Genomic DNA, 23878 nt, shown 5'->3' with positions numbered 1-23878 from the left:
GAATACATATGGGTAATTGGCTTTTTTATAGGGTTTTATTCTTTGGTTTTCAACAAAAATTGGACTTTAAAGGGGAACTGTTAGACAAGAAATGGATTTAAAAGATAGATTACCAAACGAGAACTGGTGAAAAAGGATTAAGTTATTAGACCAGAACTAATTTTGTTTTTTCCCGTCATACGAGAACTGACTTTTAGGTGATCTACCATACGAGAACTGGCTTTATTTTGTGTTTGTCATACGAGAAATGACTTTAAGATAGGCTATTAGACGAGAATTGAATGTTTTATTTTTGTTTGTCATACAAGAACTGACTTTCAGATAAGTGACCAGACGGGAACTGGATTTGGAAGACTAACTACCAGATAGGAATTGGTATTGAAATAGGTGACCAGACGAGAATTGGTTTAAAAATATATCTACCAGACGGGAACCAGTACTTGTAAATGATTTTCCATACGGGAACTGGGCCTTGAAATGATTTTCTAGACAGGAACTAGGCTTTAATGTGATTTACCAGACAGGAAATGTGCCTTAAAATGATTTGACAGGTAAGAAATAGGCTTTGAATTTCCAAGAGATGTTGGGATTTAATGTCAGATCTTGTGTTACAAGGTTTTTTAATATCAGACTTATGTTGTGGGGTTATGCCCGATGAATGATATGATATGTTTGGCTTTATGCTAGAGAGAAGCGACATGACTAATGCATGAGGATGATTCATGCAATGATTTGAAGGTTTCCAAAGTTCCCCTATGGTGGGTAATGGATGAAAAGGGTCTTTTAAAGTTAGGTTTCTTGTATGTCATAAGGGAAAAGGTTGTTTTATGGGGGTGATATCGTGATTCCCTGGCACGTGTCTCGAACTCGACGATTACTGATGTGCGGCAGAGTTTTCTTGAGCAACTTAAAGGTAGTAGAGGACTTTCCCATATGTGGCTCATCTTGCCCCAGCCTGTTGGTTTTATGCAAAATGTTTACCTCGAAAGGACTTTGGAAACAATTGTACCATGATCTGTCTTGGAGATGGCTTGCCCCATAATTTCGAGTCATGAAAGGATTTGTCCTTGATTAACCGACTCTTGAAGTGTTTGGATTTTATGTTCCCTTAAGGTAGCTAGCCCCAGTATGAGCATTGAAGCGACTTAACTCATATTGATTTAGCTTTGGAGGGATTTTCCCTTAGTCAACAGTTCCCCGAGGTGATTTGTCCCTGGTTGATAGAGTTTTTAGATGGCTCTCCCTGGATCAACTGATTCTTGAAATGATTTACCCCTTAATCAACTGATGTTGGGAGACTATTTTAGATTCACCGGTTCTTGGAGTAATCTTCCTCTCAACTGATGTTTTGGGTGACATGCCCCTGATTCATAAGATTCTAAGGTGGTCTTGGTTTAGGTCAGCACCAACGAACGACCAAGTTCTTTTCCGATTGCTTCTTGTTGAAATTTCCCTGATGCAAAGTACTTACTTATAGTTAAAATTGTTTATTTAAAAATGGTAGTCTTAATGCGATGCTCATGCATATTTTGAAAAAAATCTTTTATTGGAATGACGTGATAATGTGTGACGAGTGAACCATTAGTCCAAACACATTGTTGATTTAGTTGGTGTGTGAAAGATACAACGAGAATATAATATCAATACAGAAGATTAGCGAATCTCTAGGAGTCAGTTTAGGCAACCTTACTATAGTATTCTTTCAGAATAAACCTTGCTTCAATTAGGTCTTTTTAGGGTTGTAACTTGGCATGGTTCACGGTTATTGAAACAAAGGATATAAGGCTCAAAATTTATCTTGTACCCACCCCTTCTTCGTGATGATCTTGAGTCCTACATTTAGTTAATTCAACACATACATTTGTCTTCAAGGGAGTTTGACGGTGTAAGATTGAAGATGATGATTCAAGATTTTCTTAAAATGGAAGTCACCTTATTTTTTTTGTCATAGATGTCGGCGACCTTTTGATTTTGATATGGTGGTCACTGAATCTTGTTTTGTTTTTATTAAGGATTTGATGACCTATTTCGATTTTTTTTTCTTTTTGATCCCTAATTTTTTTCTGGACCACTTTTTGCAGCTTTTAGTTCACCGGGATGGCCTTAATATTTGCCTAAGTTTCCTCTTTTGGTGTTCGACTTAGCAGGCTTTCTTTTTTTATTTTTTTTTGTTAGTTTGGAAAGGCTTGTGACTGCTAAACTATTGGTTATTGAAGAACAACCGTCATAACATTTGGATTTTTCTTGGTTCCTTCGAAACTTCTGGATGTACGTGAAGAATAGCATGTGGTTGATCCCCTGATGGGATGTTTGCTCTTGCAATTCGAATGCGTAGTCAGATTAACTGAACACTACCTTGCCCCATGTAAGTGTAAGGGTTTGTAAATTTGAAAGAAATACCTACTTCTAGGCTCGAAGTGGCTAACTAGGGACCAACTCTTTGTCTCTCCATTGTTTGGGGATTTGAAACAATGCATGTACATCATCAATAAAATTTTATCCGAAAGCATACCGTTGGCAATTATGAGTATTTTGTTTTCTTTATTCTCCCTCTAATCTTTTCTAAAACAACAATTTGATAACTGAATGAGAGAATTTTTTTGTTTTTGATATGGATGAAAATGAGTGAATATGAAATGATTGATTCAGAGAGTGCATGATCATTTCATTAGTAATACCATTTTAAAATAACAATGTTTAAAAACAAGTAGCATTTAATAGACAAATAAAATAAAAATGTAATGATAAAAATCCCCAAAGATTGCCAGTGTTGAGGATGTCTTCCTTCCTGAACTACTGACTTTAGGAGGCTCCCCTTGAGGTCTTCACACCTATTCGAATGAGAGGTTAACGTGCACCACCAAGTTTCCTTATGGAAAGGATATGTAATTTTCGTAGACCAACTGTTGTACTTTAAATTTGAAAGTATTGCAGTCTTTAGTCAAGTGCTATATTGATCCGATATGATATCCACATTGCACATCGGGATCATACCCATGTGAGTATGGTTATGGAAACGGCTTGAGAGATTTGGGCTCCAACAGTAAGCTCTGAATTAAATCTGGAAGAGTTGATTGTATGTCATTGGAATTGGATCGAGAGGAGCATTCCTTCTTTCCAGATTTTTTTGAGGTCTATGCCGATTCTGATGTTGATTCTTATATCCCTGACCTTGAGCTCGTTGATTTGAATGAGGAGCGGTCCAGGGTTGTTGGTATGGCGCTCTAGGCATTATTGGTTTCCTGTACGGATAGTGTGGCACTGAAAATGGCAACTATTGAAAAGATGGGGATCATAAGTTCCTACTGGTGCATCATCAGAATACCCAACATCTGTCGTGACTACATTAGTTTCACCCACTTCTTCCTTTTGGGAACTGCTGACGGATTTAGTCTAGATAGCTTGGATGCTCGAGGCGCCTTGGATTTCTTTACTTTTGAGGTAGCTCTAAATGCATTCTCCCACTATCATAAGGTCAGAGAAGCTCGATAACACACTGCCTAGCATTCTTTAAAGATAAGAGACATGTAGAGTATTTATGAACACGTCAATCAATTCTTTGTCTAAGAGTGGTGGTTGCACTTGAGTTGTCAATTCTTTACACCGTTGTGCATATTCCTCGAAGGATTTTCCGCTTTTTTGAGATAAGCTTTGCAATTGTGTGCAATTGGGAGCCATGTCCAAATTGTACCGGTATTGCTTCAGAAAGGCGCTAGCTAAGTCCCTCAATGATTGGATACATCTTATTTCTAAATCCAGGTATGAACTCAATGATGCCCCACTCAAACTATTCTAGAAACAGGGAATCATCAGCTTATCATCGTGGGTATATGAGGCAATCTTTCGGTAGAACATTACCAAATGACACTTTGGGTAGCTAATACCTATGTACTTCTCAAAGCTAGGTACTATGTATTCCTGAGGGATTAACAGGTATGGCACTACACACATATCAATGGCATCGAGCCCAGGATGTCATGCAACTCCATAGCTCATAATTTCTCCTCAAGGACACGAAGCCTTTCATTAGAAGGACCGGTCAATAGAATCATCTGGTATTTAGTAGGTATGTTCACTTGCGGAGAATCATAGTCAGGAAAAAGACCACATATTGGGTTGGTTATCACGGTAAAACTTGAGGTAGAACCGACATTCTCTGTGACAACATGCTAGAGGTTATTCTTTGATTGGGCTAGCATGGCTTCCAACATCTTGCCCATCTTGACTTTCATGTCATTCATATTCGGTCTCAACTCAATCTGATTTTGTTCCAAGCGATCCATTCTCCTTTAGTTAGTATCAAGGGTTCGACACGGGTTCCAGAAGATCAGCTTGCTGGTTATGGACAAAAGGCGGAATGCGATTATTTTGATTTTGAAAATGATACGCATGCATGCTGATGAAATGTGAATAAATATTTTTTTTGTATTTTGGCATGCAAAGAAAATGCAATGCAAGTATTGTTAGGATCTGGGATAACATGAGTATTCCCAGAACAAATTATTTGGGAGGTCTCCCTATAATGGATAGTTCTATTATTTCTACTCATAAGCCACTCACGGGATAGTTTATAGGGTTGATAGATAAGGTTCCCATAGTCATGGACCTTAACCGTATCAGCGTCCTGAAACAGGCTAGTTGTTTTATGACGAAAGTGACGAAAAAAGTCTATTCTAGGCGGGGTCTTCATGTTAGGCACACAAGGAGTGGTCCTTGGAGACTAACACTACACAACCACTAAAGTAGAAACTGGTTCTAAGAGGGGTTCCTAGAGTCATGGACCTTTCAGGAATCAATGTTATGTGATAGGCTTACCATCTTATAACGAGATCTATAAAAATGTATACTCTATGGGAAGTCTTCATGCCAAGAACACAAGGAGTGGTCCTTGGGGACTAACGCTACACAACTTCTAATATAACTTATGTGTTCTCTCTCTTCTTTTTTTCAAAGCTCCGGTATAGAGCTTTACTCATGATATCATCCCAGGATCCCTGGTAAGCATGATAATGAGCATATAAAAGAGAAAGCATAAAATAAAGCAAGTAAGCAAACATGTAATGCAAATAACAAACGTAAAAAAAGAAAATAAGACAAGTCAACATTCATCGCAAGGTTATCTAAGTTAGGCTTGACTCTCTCTATTTTAATGTAAATGTCCCTAATAGAGTCGCCAACTGTCGCATCTCAAAAAATATCATCCTTCCGAATGTCGCATTCACACGCTTGCGAAAAATGATTCAAATAAAGTTGCCACCAAACTTTATTTATTCCAATGAAGGAAAGGAAAAATATTGATAAAACCCTTAAAACAAAAAGATAATGATTGTCGCAGCCAAATTCGGGTTCGGGAGTCGATTACGCAAGGGGAAGGTATTGTCACCCCTCACGTTCGTTGTACTCAACGGGAACCTTTTAGTTAATTTGAGATTTAATGTTTAGCTTATGTTAAGTGTTTTCTTCGAATGAAAGAGGCCGCAAAAATGTTTTTATTAGGGTGTTTGACAAGATTGTGAGTCTTGCTCCTACGTATCCAAAGGTGCGGTGGGGAACTTAAAGCTTCATAGTTCGAGACAAGATAAAAGATATTTATGGTGTTTTTTGTTATAGTGCTTGACGGGACGTGAATCTCGCTCCTACGTATCTCCAGGTGCGATGGAGAATCCAAAGCTACGTTATTCTTGGCAAGACAAAATATATTTTTGGTGTTTATGTTATACTGCTTGACGAGATGTTGAATCTCACTCATACGTATCTCTATGTGCAATGGAGAACTCAAATCTACGCTGTTCTTTGTAGAAAATGAGTGTTGGTTGACTGATTTTAATGAACAAATGTTTAGGTCGCATTCTAATGGTTAAACATTGGCTTGGATGCTCAAGCATGGGAGACTCAGTGTTTGTTTACGGTAGAAAGGATCATGTTTGATCGCGTTCTAGCAGTTTAAACAATTAATTATAATCTCACGCATGTGAGGCTTAGGCGCCTGTTTGTCTACGCGTTAGAAAGGACCACATAGTGTTCTTTTGTGAAAAAGTTTTCGATCGCACAGGGGCGAGAAAAATATAGGTTTGATAGGTTGAAGTTTATTTTATCGAACAAGTGCTTAGATCGCACTCTAACGGTTAAACATGGACTTGCATGCTCGCGGTCGAGAATTAAGCGCTAGTCTGCATATGCATTAGAAAGGATTAAACAATGTTCTTTTGAAAAAAAGAGTTGTTGATTGCACGGGGGCGAGAAATTTGGTTTGATGTGTTAAGTGTTTTTTAGGAAAATGATGAATGCTCGGTGAGAGCGAGACATGAGCCTTGGGACCAATTACTCGGGGATTATTGGAATGCTAGACTCCAAAGATACTTTTCCACTCAAGGTATTTACAAAATTTGTTTGATGGACAACGAAAATTCAACAAGAATGAGAAGTGCGCCTCAGAGTTGATTGTTCAAAGGCTCCACCGGAATGCTAGAATCCAACGGTTCCTCTTTTTGTCCAAGTTTATGTTAAATGTTTTAGAAGTGAAAGGATGAATAAACGGCCCTCCCGAGACGTGTGCCTCGGGACCGATCATTCAAGGAGTCAGGGAATGCGAGACTCCAAGGCTTATATTCTTTCATGTTTGTTTAGGAAAAGATTTTAATGTTATGCTTCGTCGAGAAGGGATTTGAAATTAAGTTGATACGAATTTAATCGAGTTTGAAAATGTTACTTAGCATTGGACTAATATTTGCAAAAAGTTCACTTGGGGTTGGACCAGTTTATTGAAAAGTTCATTTTAAGTCGTCTTATTACTTACGAATTTGATCTCAAATGCATAATTAACCCATGATTAGCAATGCCTGATGAAAATGAAATTAATTAATTAAGATTTAATTAAATTAACTAGTTAAGATAATTAAAAATAATTGTCAAGATTAATTAATAAAAAGTAATTCCATCAATATAATTGGGTTAATTAAATTTAACTAACGAAACTAATTAATTATAAAAAATTAATCAATTAATCTTATTAACTAAAAAATGATTTTAATTTAAAGATTTATGGAATTTTGAAATGCAACGAAACTAGAAATAAATTCAAAATAAAATAGAATTATGCTCAAAGTCGGGTTGTGTGTAATGAAAATGTGAGTGGAATGGCATACACAATGCTCATAACATGGCGAAATATCATATAAATGTATCGAAATTTCAGCGGCATAACGACATAACATTGTTGAATCTGCGGATTAAAAATACGATTAATTGCAATGAAAGTCAAACAATAACCAACTTATATTTATTTACAAAGCTTGCAAAAATAATACAAAGCTCAAATACGAAACAAATTCATACAAAAGTGACGCGAACGAACCGATATCCAAAATGTTACATTAATATATCGAAAGATTAAATCAGTGGCATAACCATATATAATTGATGTCGAAACCACAAATCAAATCCGACTACGCAATGGAAGCAACCAAAGCAACAACAACAACATACATGATATCTAACAATTCAACTCATCATAGTACCATAAGCCAAAAAACAAAAAAAAATTAACGTGAAATCGAATTGAACTAAATACAAATCCAATACTACAACTCGCGTAATACAAAGAGAAACTTAAATCGAAAAAGTACTGAACCAAGTTGAACAACATCGAGGGGAACCACAGGAATAAACTGTCATTGTCTACATTATGAAATTGTTCACAAAAAATTCCACTGATGATTTCCTGTGAATATCGCACCTCCAAGTATCCCTTAGCCAACAACATTAATAGAATTTATTCACTATCTTGTTAATCGGTGAACAACTATATTGTCCTCTTAAATTCATGGTTGAGAATCAGAATGAAATCGACACCCTTTCCAATCTTGGTAAGACAATTAGGTATTCATCGATGGCAATGGAAGGCACGACGGTTCGGTATGTAATGGTGGTGAATTATGGAAGGATGAATGATGGTTCAGAGGAGATGAAACCGGAGTAAGGTGTGGTGGTCGCCGGTTTGGATAAGAAAAGAGAGAATGATGGGTTTGAAGATGGGTTTTGGTTAGGGTGTAAATCGTAGGTGGTTGAGGTTGCTCCAGAGAAAATGGTTTCTCATGGGTGAAAAAGGTATAAGGTGGCGTCGTAATTTGTTTTTTCGACAGGAGAAGTTGTTGTTGTTTGGGTGATGTTCAAGGTGATGAAGTTATGTTGAACGAAAGGCGATGTGGTTTAATGGCTATGGTTGTCGATGCCGATTAAGGGTGTTATGTGGATGAAGATGGAGTTGATTAATGGTGTTGAGAAAGGATGAATCAATTGAGAGGCAGAGCTGAGTGGTGGGTTTGTTGAGAGAAAATGAGATCCCCTTTGGATTTCTGAATTCTTTTTCTTGGATTTTTCAGGTTGAGAGAGAGTGCCTATGAAAAAAAGGAACTCTTTTCTTATTACTTTTTTTCAGTGGGAGACGATATCGGTATTAGGAAAAAAAATCAATGATCACATCCCCAATTCACGTGAGTGAGAGCTATCCCTCATGATGCGTTTGGTTGGGCTCCATTATAAGAAAAAAAGTTTTTTCTTTCTAAAGAGGACGCGTGTCACCTTGCTATTGGAACAAAAGAGATATTTGTTGAAAGAGAGAGAAAGCTTTTCCCCACGTCAGCTCTCTGCCTGCCATGCACATTCTTATCACTTCTAGATTTTCCTCTTTTTTATATTATTTTATTTCCTAATTTATAATTGGTGGAGATAATAAATGGTGGATAACAATTATAGGCTTTTGATTAACTTGATTCTAACGGCCAGGATTCACACAAAGAAATCCACAAATTGTTAAACACTTTTAAAATGCCTAGAATTCCCTTTCTATATGCTTTAATTGATTAAAATCAATTTAAATCAATTAAATAAAATAAAATTCATATCCTTTAAAATAACCACAATAATATAGAAATGAGGATATGAATAATTCTATTAAATTTTTCTGAATCATTTGACAAAAGAATAAAAATAAAAGGACTCAAAACAAATAAAAAAATACGCACAAAAATGCTCAAAAAATTAAACTAAATGCGCAAAAATGATTAGCGTGAAATAAACTTCTCAGAAATATATAGGTTTTGATCAAATTTTAAAGTAAAAATGATAAGTTAGAAAGGCCCAGGCTGATCAAAATGCGATCGAAAAAAGTAGTCGAAAAATAAAACGAGCACGCCGGGTTAAACTACACGAACCGTAGATTAATAAAACTGACATTTGCAAGCTCAAATTCGAAACTTTTTGCCCACTAATTTTGCGTACATTTGAATTTAATTTAATCGGTTTGCCTTTGAAAATTTGTTCTGGTCCATATTTTAGGCATTATGCATGATGAAAGGCATGTTATGCTATGTAGATAATGAAGAGTGAAGTAAAGTCGCATGCATAGATGTTTTAAAATGCCCGAACAAAATAGGGGTATGTGTAGCGGTACAAATTTTGAGATTAAGCTATTGATTAAATTAACTCACAAAGCAAGAGTCATCACCGCACTTTTATTATTTCTAAAGGAAAGGGAAAAAGTATGAACAAAACCGAAAGAAATTTTAAAACAAAACTAATAAAAAAAGATAAGGGTTCGGGGGTTGGTTATGCAAAGGGAAGATATTAGCATCCTAAACATCTATAGTACTCTATAGGAACCTCTTTTAAAATTTGTGCATTTTGGTTTTAAATGGTGTTGCTTGCAAAAGATTGGGGAGATGAGAATATAAATGTTTTTATAGTTTTGCCTTTGCCAGAACTTCCTGAGTCTCATGCCCACGTACCAACAAAGTACAATGGAGGATCAAAACCTCGTAGTTCGTGGTAAAAATAACAAAGATGTTTGTTTTGATTCATTTTTAATGAAAAGGCATTTTGTTATTTTAATGAGAATACTCAACTAGTTACCCACAAATATGAGAATTTTGCATCATCACAGAGAAGGGCTCAAACTTGGATAAATATCAACAAGTATGTCACTAGCTCTCTTAGATGTAAAAGAATTATCATCAATACTATGGGGATATGAGAATTATGTCTTAACTATGAAAATGACTCATGTCTAAACTTTGAGAAAAAATTTAGAATAAAAAGTGCACAAAAGGCATAAAAAAGTTTGAATGGGTTATATTTTTTTAAGTATTTTGAAATTGATTTAAATATAATTAAGATCTATTAACATTTATTAAGAAAAAGATTTTGAAAGTCACTTGACAAAAGTCGAGGTTTATTGAGAAAATGGTTTAAGTTTGAAAACAAGAAGGTTTTTACAAAAAGGAGAGAAGATTTTGAAAATAAAAGAAGGGGAAAAGAAGAATAGACTATCCTAGAGCATAAGTAAAAGCTAGGGAGAAAAGATCTAACCAAGAGATAACAAGTTTTATGACATACGTTAAACAAGAATTCCCTCCTTTGGATTTAAGCCTCAAACAAGCCAAATAAGCAAAGAATAATCCATGTATCAGATGAAATCAAAATAACCAAGCTAAGTCTTCAAAAGGAACCCAAAGTCAAAGGTACCATATGAATCCTAAGGTCTCAAATCACAAACTCCCAAAGCAAGGGTCAAGGTCATAGTTCTAAGTTCATAACTCCACAATAATGCTAAGGATAGTAACCTCAAGTCCATGAATCAAGAGAACCAATTTTTAGAGCCTTTTTCCTTTATTAATGTCTTTAAAAGAAAAAGAGGTCCAAATGGACAAAGGAAAAAGAGCAGAAACATAAACAAATGTCCAAGTGGACAAAGAGCAAATTGCATAAGCACAAATAATATGGTCTGAGATGCTAGAATAAAAGCATAAAGTAAATAGAAAAAAAATAAAAACATAAGATAAATGACATTAAAGTAAAGTTAATACAATAAGGTGTTAGTAATAAAAAAAATAGAAAGATTATTTGGTCATTTTCTGGAGAACACTCAACTATTCACTCCCAAACATGAAAATATGAACCTATACATCACCATGAGAAGGCTCCAACTTGGATAAAATCAACAAGTATGCCACTAGCTCTCATAGGGGAAAGGAAACAATTATTTTCACACAATACCATGAGGAATAGGAGACTTACAATCTCACTTATAAAAATGACTTATTTTCGGGACAAATTTAACGCTATGTTAAGCAATCGTAATTGGATTGATGTAGAAGTCACAACTATCTGAGGTCGGTCAATAATAAAAGAGGATTGATCAAGCAAAAAGGCTAGGAGAGTAGTCCATTTCATCAATATATACTTAATGATACTTAGGATAAACTTATGCATCGATCCAAAGTACCTTATGTGATCCATGATCAATTAATAGGTAGATTTGAAATTAAGAAAGTTCGTCAAACACCAATTCATACATCATGAACAAGATGGACACAAACCATATAATTGATCAAGGGGGAAATAAAGAGATGAATAGGAAGAGGACAAGAGAGATCATACACAAATTGGATCAAAGGATTGATCAAGTCAACATCAAATTCAATCATCCATTTTGGTTGATTAGGGTTTTCACCCCATCAACACCCAAGATCCATTGAGTTTGATGAGACCTATGATCAAAATAACCATGATCCAAGGGCAACAGAAGTCCACACAAACATAAAGTGCAATAAAATAAAATAAAATGTATTAAAAATATATTTAAAATGAATTTTAAAAGGGGAATAAAAGAGAAAATCTATAAAGCTCTTCAAAACACCAAATAAATGGCCAAGAAAATTACGGAAGGATTTAAATAAAGTAAGAGACATAAAATAAATTTTTCAGAATTTAAAAATGCATAAAAGTATTTTTTAAACCAATTAAAATAAAGGAGAAAAGAGAAAATCCATGAAAAATATAAAATTAATAAAATCAAATATGGAAAAATAAGAATCAAATGAAGAAAAATAAAAGAAAACTTTAGAAGTTATTTTGGGATTTTTTGGATGCAAAATGAATTTTCTATGAATTTTAAAAGAAAATGCAATTTAAAATGAAAAAAGAAAAAGAAATAAATTCAGAAAAAACACGGAGCGTTGGATCTGGCCTTATTAAATGACGTGGCAAATCCAACAATCACAAGGCTAAGGTGCACGATGGAAATTAACAAAAATTAAACACGGGATCTAATTCAAATTGGACCAATCAAAACATTTCAAATGTCCAACGTGTCTCCAAACTCAGATGACATGAGATGAACTTTGGTCATCTTCCCCGATGGTCCTTACCGGAGTTTCATTGTTTGGTAAATTCAGGACATGAGACCACCACCAATGTGATCGCCTCCTATTCACGAATTCAACCTCCTGCTCCAAATTCATTTATCTAAACCGAGCATGGGGAATTTCAGAGAAGTTTTAGAAGCAAGCAAGCCACAAAAAATAAAATTAAATGATGAACATGATCAATCAACACCAGATAAGTTAGGGGAAATCATCAAAGAGTGAAGGGCTACATTGTAGTAACTTGTTTGAGTTCAAATGATGCTCAGAACTACCTTGTCCAAATGGTGATCAGAAGTTGATGAAGCTCGATCTAGTTAGGGCACTTCAGGAGGCCCTAGAGCTTGGGAATTGTTACAAAAACTTCAGAGAAGATCGAAGATGCTAATGGAATCAAGAAATTGGATTGAAACAAGTTGGAATTCAAAACATGATAGTTGAGTTTTTCTAGAAATTTTCAGATTAAAGCAGGGGTTTCTTAGCTCTCAAAAGCTTGGAAATGAATGTAGTAGCTTCCTCTATTTATAGGGAATAAATTAGGATCCAAATACGTGTGGAATCAAGCTTAATTCATATAAAACGAATATGATTATGAAGTGAGAAACGTGTGACCTCCAATCCATCAAAACTCGGTTAAATGATGTGTTTCAAGGGTCAATTAACTTTTGGAGATTTGACTAAACATGTTTAGGTCCAAAATTCATGGTAATTTGGATTGGAATTGAGATTAGTGAAGTTCAAATTGTGGATCATGGTGATTTCTTCATTTCCAAGTTACCATTTTCAATTCAATGGGGCATCTTGCTTAGGAGGCTTTTTGATCCCAATCTTCTTGCATTTTATTGACATTATATCAAAGATCACAATATGCCAATAAAGGTTCCATTTGGATGCTTGAGCACAAAGTTATGACATGTTGAAGATGGCACAAAAATCTAGAAATGTAACTTAGAAAATTCTAAGTCCCAAATGGCCGAAAATGACTTGTAATGTTTCAAAGAATTTCATGGCCTTCCAAGCATAATTTGACTTTGATCCTTGAAGAAAACTTGTAGAGGGAATCACAACTAATATTTTTCAAAAAGAATCATCCTAGAATGTTAAAAATTGAAGAAGTTATAATCCTTGAAAGTTGAGAAAAGTCACTTGAAAATAGGTCAAATTTCACTAAGTCCACAAATGACCTATAATGTCTCCAAACTTTTGATGGTCCTCCAAGCATAATTGGCTCTTGTCATGTAAAGAGAAGTTGTAGAGTATATTGAGAAGAGCCATATGTATAAAAAAGCATTCAAGAATATTGAGAATTTAAGGAGTTTTGATCCTTGGAACCTTGACTTCAAATGTTGACTCTTTGGTCAAACCTCTTGGAATGAACTTGTGCACTTGGCCTTTTCTTGCATCACAAGGTACATGGATGATCATATGAACTCAAAATAATTTGTCCTTTAATGTATCTTGATTAAATTTCTCAAAGCTTGAAGTAACTTGTTGAAGAAGGCATGGAAATAAACACATGAACCTTTGACTTTTTCTTCAGAAACAAGCAAAAAAACCTTGACATATTCTTGATCAAAATGAGATTGAAATATATTTGAGGACCTTAGGGATAATTATTTAAGAGATAGCCCCTTGATAATCAATGGTTGTTCACACTTTGGCTTAAGGAATCAACAAAACCCTAATTAAGGAGCCATGTTTGATGCTCTTGATGAGAAGCCCTACCTTGCACAATAAACATAAAGAACAAGACATATTTTTTCTATTTCGATTAGTGGTTAGATAAGAAATGATCATATAAACACAAAGATAAAACACCAATAAAGAGGTGCTTGATGACCCCTGCAAAAGGCAAACCCAAAGATGATATGGAGAGGACAAATATGTGACCTTGTTTGTATACAAGGATGCAAATAACATGTTGGATCTTAGGGTTAAAAGTTAGGGTATGACGGATGCCCCTATTTAAGTTTCTTCAATTAGGAGATATGAAGATTGAAATCTATGTCTTGACGAGATTGAAGGGATTAAATATAGAAGATCCAATTTTTGGCCCTAAGAAACCGCAAAAATGCTTATGATATGATATGAATGCAGACAAAGATCTCTGTGGGGAATATAGTGCCACGAGAGACAAAGAACTGATGGAGAAATGAGGAGACTGAAATTCCACAGGGGAATAACAGATTCGAATGGGGGAACCCAGTTGGGGACAAACAAAGTTCCATAGAGGAAAAGAAAAGACTCGAGATTAACCAATGCATAGTTAGAAAACAAACTATCCAAAGGCCTAACGAGGGAAAACTTATCAGAGCAAGATTTCGTCGGGGAAAGGATGAATCAAAGGGGATTCTCAACTCCACTAGGGGAGAAATTACCTAACTATCAGCCTAGTGATAACTTAAGAAAGGTAATAAGGCAAAGGGAATGATTACCAACTACCACCCAAGTGATAGATTAACAAAGGTAACCAACCAAAGGTAAAGGAAAAATATTACCTACTACCAGCCAAGTGACAGCTTAACAAAGGTAACCAACTAAAGGTAAAGGAAAAATATTACCTACTATCAGCCAAGTGATGGCTTAACAAAGGTAATAAGCCAAAGGGAAAGATTACTAACTACCAGCCAAGTGATAACTTAACAAAGGTAATCAACCAAAGATAAATGAGATATTACCTACTATCAGCCAAGTGATAGCTTAACAAAGGTAATAAGCCAAATGGAAAGATTAGTAACTACCAACCAAGTGATAACTTAACAAAGGTAATCAACCAAAGATAAATGAGATATTACCTACTATCAGCCAAGTGATAGCTTAACAAAGGTAATAAGTCAAAGGGAAAGATTACCAACTACCAGCCAAGTGATAACTTAACAAAGGTAACCAACCAAAGATAAAGGAGATATTACCTACTATCATCCAAATGATAACTTAACAAAGGTAATAAGCCAAAGGGAAAGATTACCAACTACCAGTCAAGTGATAACTTAACAAAGGTAACCAGCCAAAGGTAAGAGAAAATATTACCTACTATCATCCAAGTGATAGCTTAACAAAGGTAATAAACCAAAGGTAAGAGAAAATATTACCTACTATCAGCCAAGTGATAGCTTAACAAATGTAATAAGTTCAAAAGGAAAGGATACCAACTACCAGCCAAGTGATAGCTTAACAAAGGTAACCAACCAAAGGTAAGAGACAATATTACCTATTATCAGCCAAGTGATAGCTTAACAAAGGTAATAAGTTCAAAGGAAAGATTACCAACTACCAACTAAGTGATAATTTAACATGATTGTTTATATATCTTTTGTTTCAAAAATTACTATAAAAAATAAATGAAATTTCGTAAATTGAAACAAGATAAGAATAACAAACAAATGGGTAAAAGACTAAAATTTTATTGATAGAATGGTAGTCCGCAAATGGCGTGACTCCATGGATCGTTACAAAGTTGAAAAAAATGGTAAATACATGGGAAAAGCTACATTGAAATACAATGACCAATATTCTCCTTAACAACTTTGAATTCTGCTAGGCTCAAAACTTCGGTAGAGGATGACTGAATGAGATTCTTTTATAGGTATTATTGCTTCAAATGATCAAGTCTATCCTGATGTAGTTACTTTCCATAATCCCTAACTTTTTCCTAGATTTCCTTTTCGGGTTCAATCTACCGAGATGGTTATTTTTTGTTTATCTCTCTAACTTTTTCCTGGACCGCCCTTTCGGGTTCTCAATCCACCGAGACGCTCATTTTTTCCGAAGCCGCCATTTCGGGTTTTCAACTTAGCGAGTTGTTCTTTTATTTTTCTAGGCGAAGTATTTCTTGACTGCATCGGCATTCACATGACGAGGGAGCTCCTCACCATCCATAGTTGTAAGAATCATAACACGACCAGATAAGGCTCTCTTAACAACATATGGGCCTTCATAATTAGGATTCCACTTGCCCCTATAATCAGTGTTGAAAGACAAGATCTTCTTAAGCATGAGGTCTCCTTTTCTAAATACGCGAGGTCGAACCTTCTTATCAAATGCTTTCTTCATTCTTTTTTGATATAATTGGCCATGACACAAAGTTGTCATCCTCTTCTCTTAAATCAAATTCAACTTATCATATATGCTCTAACACCATTCATCCTCAAACAATTTTTCTTCCATCAAGACTCGCATTAACGAGATCTAAACCTCTACTCGGAGCACTGCTTCCATGCCTTACACAAGAGAAAAAGGGGTTTCCCCTGTTGAAGTGCGGATGGATGTACGATACCCATGCAAAGAAAAAGGGAGCATTTCATTCTAATCCTTATATGTCACAACCATCTTCTGTATAATCTTCTTAATATTCTTATTTGCATCTTCAACAACCCCATTCATCTTAGGTCGTAAGGAGAAGAGTTATGATGTTCAATCTTGAACTCGTCACAAAGCTCTTTCATCATCTTATTATTCAAGTTCGACCCATTATCAATCATGATCTTACTTGGAATACCATATCGACAAATAATCTGATTCTTGATAAATCTAACCATAACCTGCTTGGTCACATTAGCATAAGATGTTGCTTCAACCCATTTGGTGAAGTAATCAATAGCCACTAAAATGAAATGATGTATGTTCTAAGATTTGGGTTCAATCATATAAATCATTTCAATTCCCCACATAGAGAAAGGCCATGGGGAATAAATAACATTTAGAAGCGTCAGAGGCACATGAATCTTATCAGCATAAATCTGACATTTATGGCATTTCCTCACTTATTTACAACAATCAGATTCCATTGTCAGCCAATGGTAACCTACCCTAAACATCTTTTTAGCCATTGCATGTCCATTCACATGAGTACCAAATGATCCTTCATGAACTTCTTGCATTAACATGTTTGCTTCGTGTCTATCCACGCATCTGAGCAAGACCATGTCAAAGTTTCTCTTGCACATCACATCTTCATTTAGAAAGAACTTGCCATCTAGTATTCTCAAAGTATTCTTATCTTTGTTGGATGCCCAAAGTGGGTACTCCTACCTTTGGAGGAAATACTTGATGTCATGATACCAAGGCTTATCATCTATGACTTCTTCTATTGCGAATACATGAGCAGGCCTATCAAGGTGCATAATTATAATCTGAGGCACATCATTTCAATGATTTACTTTATACATAGAAGACAAATTAGCTAAAGTATCCGCCATCTGATTCTTTTCACGAGGTATATGATGAAAATCAACTTAATTCTTAAATCAATGGCCTTTTCAAGACCCATGATACAAGCTTCATATTCTGCCATGTTGTTTGTATAATCAAACATCAATCTTGCAGTGAAAGGGATATGAGAACCCTGAGGAGTAATGATGATTGACCCAATTCAATTACCATAAGCATTAACAACTCTATCAAATACTAAACCCCACTGAGATCTAGGCTCTGGTCCTTCTTTAGACAATGGTTCATCATAATCATTAGTTTTTAAGTACATAACATCTTCATCAGGGAAGTCAAACTTGATAGATTGATAATCATCAATTGGTTGGTGTGCCAAGTCATCTGCAAGAATACTTCCTTTAATCGCCTTCTGAGTATGGTACTCAATATCAGTCAGACAATAGCATCTGCCAACGAGCAATCCTCCCAGTCAAAGCAGACTTTTTAAAAATGTACTTGATTGGATCCATTTTGGTTATCAACCAAGTGGTATGATTAATCATAAACTGGAGAAGACGTTTGGCAACCTAGGCTAAAGCACAATAAGTTTTCTCAAGCATGGAGTATCGAGACTCACAATCTATAAATTTCTTACTCAGATAGTAGATGGCATGCTCCTTTCTACTAGTTTCATCTTGTTGTCCAAGTACACAACCCATGGACTCTTCTAACACAGTTAAGTATATGATCAAAGGTCTTTCTTCCACTGGAGGAGACAAGATAGGAGGTTCAAGCAGATACTCCTTGATGTTGTCAAAAGCTTTCTGGAAGTCTTTTTCCAAACACAACCTTGATCTTTATGGATAAGCTTGAAGGTTGACCCACATGTGACAGTCATGTGAGATATAAACCTGGAGATGTAATTCAGACGCCCGATGAATCCTCTGACTTGATTTTTTGTATTTGGTGTAGGCATCTCTTGAATAGCTCTGACTTTATCAGGATCTACTTTAATACCTTTTTGGCTGACAATGAAGCCCTGCAGCTTTCCCGAGTGGACACCAAAAGTACACTTATTAGGATTTAAGCGGAGTCTAAACTTTCTCAAATGCTGAAACAGCTTCAACAAATACTCAACATGATCTTCTTCAGTCTTCGACTTAGCAATTATATCATTTACATAGACTTCTATTTCTTTGTGCATCATGTCATAGAAAAGAGTAGTCATGGCTCTCTGGTACATTGCACCAACATTCTTTAAATCGAAAGGCATCACTCTATAGTAGAATATTCCCTAGGGTGTAATAAATGTTGCCTTTTCCATGTCCTCGGGTGCCATCATGATCTGATTATAACCAGAGAAACCATCCATAAAGGAGAAGACATTGAACTTAGATATATTATCTTCAAACATGTCAATGTGTGGGAAAGGAAAATCATCCTTTGGGCTAGCTTTGTTCAAATTGAAGGAGAAGAGCGATCCAAAATGTAGCGGAATTTAAAATTTCTCCTTTAATGATCCTTACAAATGGGCATGATCAGTGATAGAATCATTACCTCTTGTGGCGATTGTAACCTTTGATGCAGATCTACGGAGCGATCACGAACGTTGAACAATGACAACGCCTCTACTCAGTCCACACGAACGAATTCCTTCAATCTCAGTGCTAGCTGCTACGAATGAAGGCTTTGAGTGAGAGAGAGAGAGAGAGAGAGAGAGAGAGAGAAACAAAATTGAAACTTTTACTAATGCTTCTACACAAGGGTTCTATTTATAGAACCACTTGTCTGGGCTGCAAGCTAAAAAGCCCACACAAGTGTATATGGCACATATCTTATAATATGTCAAAATCACTTAAGCGCGTGGTACCTTACCATATTTCATATTCTACTTAAGTACACCGTACCTTACGATGTTCTATAATTAACTTAAGAGCACCGTACATTACGGTATTCCTTAGTTACTCTATCTCTCATCAATCCGTCCTTTGTGTGTGACCCTATAGGTTTTCGCGGCATTGGCAATCATATTAAATCACGTATTTAACATAATAAATAGTGAGCGGTATCTAGCAACACATCACTGCTACCCAAGACACGAAAATGTCATGTGATCTGACAAATCCTTCTGTGATAATAATTATGTGTATAATTACCCTTTTGCCCTTATGTCTATATTGAACATAAGGCATATACCGTGTCATCCTTGTCCAGTTCAATATTCGGCCCATAGACATTTATCTTGTTACGCAGGATGGGTAAATTCCATCTAGGTCACTCATGTCCCTTAGCATGCTTCATGGAGTACCCATTAACTGTCTTTATGGTCATCAAATTACGGATAACGTTTGATCAGCAATAAGGTACTCGACTCTACATCTAGGGTCCATAGTGGTTTCAGGTCGAAGGGTGGTATACACCATTATCACCATGAGAATAACTTATGACACTTTGCATAACATTCTATATAGTATTCTCATAGCGGGTCAATCCAGTATAAATATTACTCTTAATATTCATACCTATGTTTAAGACTTGATAACTCCTTATCCATGATCCATGAGATGTGATCATCAGTCTATATACATAATAGTCTTAATGCTTTAATGTTATCCCACTTCACAATAAAGCTCGACTACGGATACTTTAAGAATAATGTCCTTATGTTTAATGTGATCTCATGATTAAGTCATACTTGATACATTAAACGGACTATCTATTCTAGGGACTTTATTAAACAAACATAATAAAGAAAAAAACTTTTATTATTAATAAATAATTCGATACAAGTACCAAAAGTACTGGCCTCTAGGGCTTACACCAACACAAATCTCTATAATTAACACACATTCGAACTTTGCCATCCTTCTTAGAAACATGTACAATAATGGGCACCCATTGAGGATACTCAGAAGTAACAAGGAAACCAACATCAATTTGATTCTGAACCTCCTCTTTGATCTTAACAACCATATCATAATGAGCTTTTCTCAACTTCTGCTTAATTGGCGAACACTCTGGCTTTAATGGTAATCTATGCTCTACAATATCAGTATCAAGACCTAGCATATATTGATAAGACCAAGCAAACACATCCACATATTCTCTGAGAAGCTCTACCATCCTCTTCTTAATATTCGAACGAAGTAGTTCCCCAATCTTGACTTCTTTCTTGTTCTCTTCAGAACCCAAATTAATCACTTCCAATGGCTCGTTATGAGGCCGAATGGTCTTCTCCTCGTTGTAGTGGGGTTTTTTGTTACCTTTAGGTTTATTGACTAAACCAAAAGTCAACATACAATTCGAGTCGCCACCGCACTTTTATTTGTCCAAAGGAAAGGCTAAAAAGCGAACAAAATCCAAGTAAGAAGTTTTTCAAATCAAAAACTAATAAAAATGTTAGAGATCTAGGTAGGGGGGTTGGTTATGAAATGGGAAGTTTTTACGCACCCAAAATATCCTTAGTACTCTAAGGGAACCTCTTTTTGCAAATATGTGTTGTAGGTTGGTATTTGTGAAAAGATTTGTGCAAAAGATTGGAGGGATGATAAGAGAATGGATTATATTTACAAATTTTGTTGTTTGAATGGATGAACCCATTGCCTACGTACCATCACAAAGGAGGATCAAAACCTCGTAGTTCGTGGTAAAAATTTCAAAGATTGGTGAATTAATTTTAATCAAAAGCCTTAAGGTCTTTTGTTATCAAAGGGAGAAAACTCAACCTAAACCAACAATCCACCATGTGAGGAAGGCTTCAACATGCTAGTGAGGGGTTAACCCTATAATAAGCATGGAAGGCTTATAATCCAACACTAAGGATGAGGTGAGATTTACATCAACCACTATGATAACTCAAACCTATGACTAATGTTTTTGAAAATATTTTAACATGTAGCCATTGGAACCGCAAAACAACTTGAAATGAGTTATATTTACAAGTTAGATTTATTTACAAAATGAGGTCAAAGTTGGATTAAAGTTTATTTACAATGAGTATTTATGAAAAGAGTTTTGAAAAGTCAAAGGCATAAGGCCTAGGTTTCTAATTTGAAATAAAGTCAAAGTTTTGAAAATGATTTTTGGCTTGGTTAGAGTGGGGAGAAGAGAGAAAGGCTATTCCTAAAGCATACAAAGATAAGAGGGGAAAGATAACCCTTGGAGTTCCTTTTCTTTGAGTCATAGAGATGACTCAAGATGCTCCTTTCCTTTGGACTTAGCACACAAACAATAAATCAATAATTTGAATTCAAGCTACTAGGATCTCCATTTGGCTTGGCTCTTAACTTGGCTACTCATGACAATGGTCCTCTTTTCACAATCTTAAGATGGTATCCCTATCACACAAAAGCAAACATCAAAAAGCTCACAACACAATAAAGGGAGTGGACAAAGAATAAGTTTGAGGAGAAGTCCTTTGAGGTCAACTTTGAATTTTAGCATTCTAAAGGCATGAGGCCTAGTTGCTCTTCAACACATTTGCATTCTAAAGGCATGAGGCCTAGTTGCTCTTGAACTCCTTTAAGCATGGGTAAATCCTAATTCTAAGTCCTTTCTCCCTTTTGCATTTTGGTTCACATCAAAACAAACACAAACAACACAAAATGGCAATATATTTATATACAATAATGGGCTCAAATGAGCAAAAGAAAAATGACATAAACATAAAATATGTGCTCAAGTGAGCAAAGATGAAAATCAAGATGAATAATGAGCAAGAAATAAATGACATTAAAAGTAAATGACAAGAATTTAAAGGCTCAAATTAAAGTTAGTAGTTAGTAAGGTTATGTTAGCTTGTCATAAGACAATGTAGCGCTATGTTAAGCAATCGTAAGTGGACTAATGTAGTAGTCACACCTATCTGAGGCCGGTCAATAAGAATATAGGCAAAGAACAAAAGTTAGAGGTCATGACTAGTAAGTCAAGCTCCAAAAACTTGCCATGCCAAACAAAAGGGGAAGGGCCTTATATTGACTTTTGGTTATTTGCTTGACCAAAAAGTAACCTATCTTTGACACAAAATAAATCACTTGATCATGGATCAAGTTGAATTTGGTTTGGATCAAAGAAGATTAAACTTCTATTTGTCAAGACCAACCTCAAGACTTTAACTCATGGGCCATTGAGGGAAAGAAAGGGATGAAGATGAAAGGGAAGGGGTAAAAAGTCAACAAACAATCCCAATTGATCAAGGGATAACTCATCCTTGATCAAATTCATTCATCTTTCTAAGTGATGATCCTTAAGGATTCTCAAACCACAAGATCCAATGCATTTGATCAAAGTTGAATCAATTCAACCTCAATCCACACCAAACAGAAGAGAAATGAATATAACAAGTCAAGAAGTCCACAATATTTTTTGGTATTTTTTGAATTAAAAGAAAATACAACTAAAAAATAAACAAACCAAATGGAACCTCAAATTCAATTCAAAGCACTTTCAAAAAGTCCAATTAAATTCTCATAGGTTTAACATAGTCAAACAAACTTTGACTAATTTCCTCATAAACTTTTGAAATCAGAAAGTAATTAAAGTCAATTAAAAACAACCAAAAATAGCATAATATGAATTAAAATCTCAAATAATCTCAAAATAAATAAGAAATTGTTGAGACTTTTTTTCATTGACTTATCATGATCCATAGATAATATGAAAATATTTTTGTATTTTTTAAAAGTCAGAAAGTATTTTAAAATGAATTAAAATCATTAAAAACCAATTAATTCATAAAAAATATCAAATGAAGTCACAAAAATAATTAAAAATCATAATATGAAACTATATTTTTCAAGAAAAAATTTAGAGTTGGTCTCATATTTTTCTGGCTTCAAATGAATTTTTGAAAATGAAATGAATTAACAGAAAATAAAAAGAAAATGAAATGAGCGAAAAAGCCTGAGCCACATGATGCAATTCATTAATTGACGTGGCAAGGATGTATGGCCTGGATCTGAGGACACACGCTAGGCTTAACTCAAACGCGCCACGAAACGAATTAAAGCAAGTAATTAAAACGGGCGTGCACGATTAGATCATGGAAGGGAGATCCAATGGCCATAAGCAAGCACACGTGGTGGTGGTGGTGGTGGAAACCACCGTTTTCTCCAGCCAGACACACAAACTCCGACCAAAAGTTGCAGAAAACAAATCTCAATAAAAATGGAAAACAAGGATATGGAAATGAAGCTCGTGTGATGTAGATCATCACTGTACCTGTAACACCCAGAATATTGTTAGATTAATTTAAATATTATTTTAATATGATTATTTGAAGGTAAAATGAATTATTAAATAATATTGGGAATTATTATTATTATTATAGATGTTATTTATTTTAATAATAATTAAATAAATTAAATAAATGGAATATGAAGAGTGGAAGGGTAAAAGTGGAATTGGATAAAAGAGGCCAAGGTGAGAACTCAGAGTGTTTTCACGTATTTTTGCCTCAGAGTCAGAGAAAGGGAGAAACGCTGAAGAGAAAGAGAAGGAAGAGGAAAAGGCCAAAGATTGCTCAGAACTTC

The sequence above is a fragment of the Lathyrus oleraceus genome, chromosome 5, assembly GCF_024323335.1.
Source record: "Lathyrus oleraceus cultivar Zhongwan6 chromosome 5, CAAS_Psat_ZW6_1.0, whole genome shotgun sequence".
In the NCBI taxonomy this organism is placed as follows: domain Eukaryota; kingdom Viridiplantae; phylum Streptophyta; class Magnoliopsida; order Fabales; family Fabaceae; genus Lathyrus; species Lathyrus oleraceus.
This window is presented reverse-complemented; position numbering follows the sequence as displayed.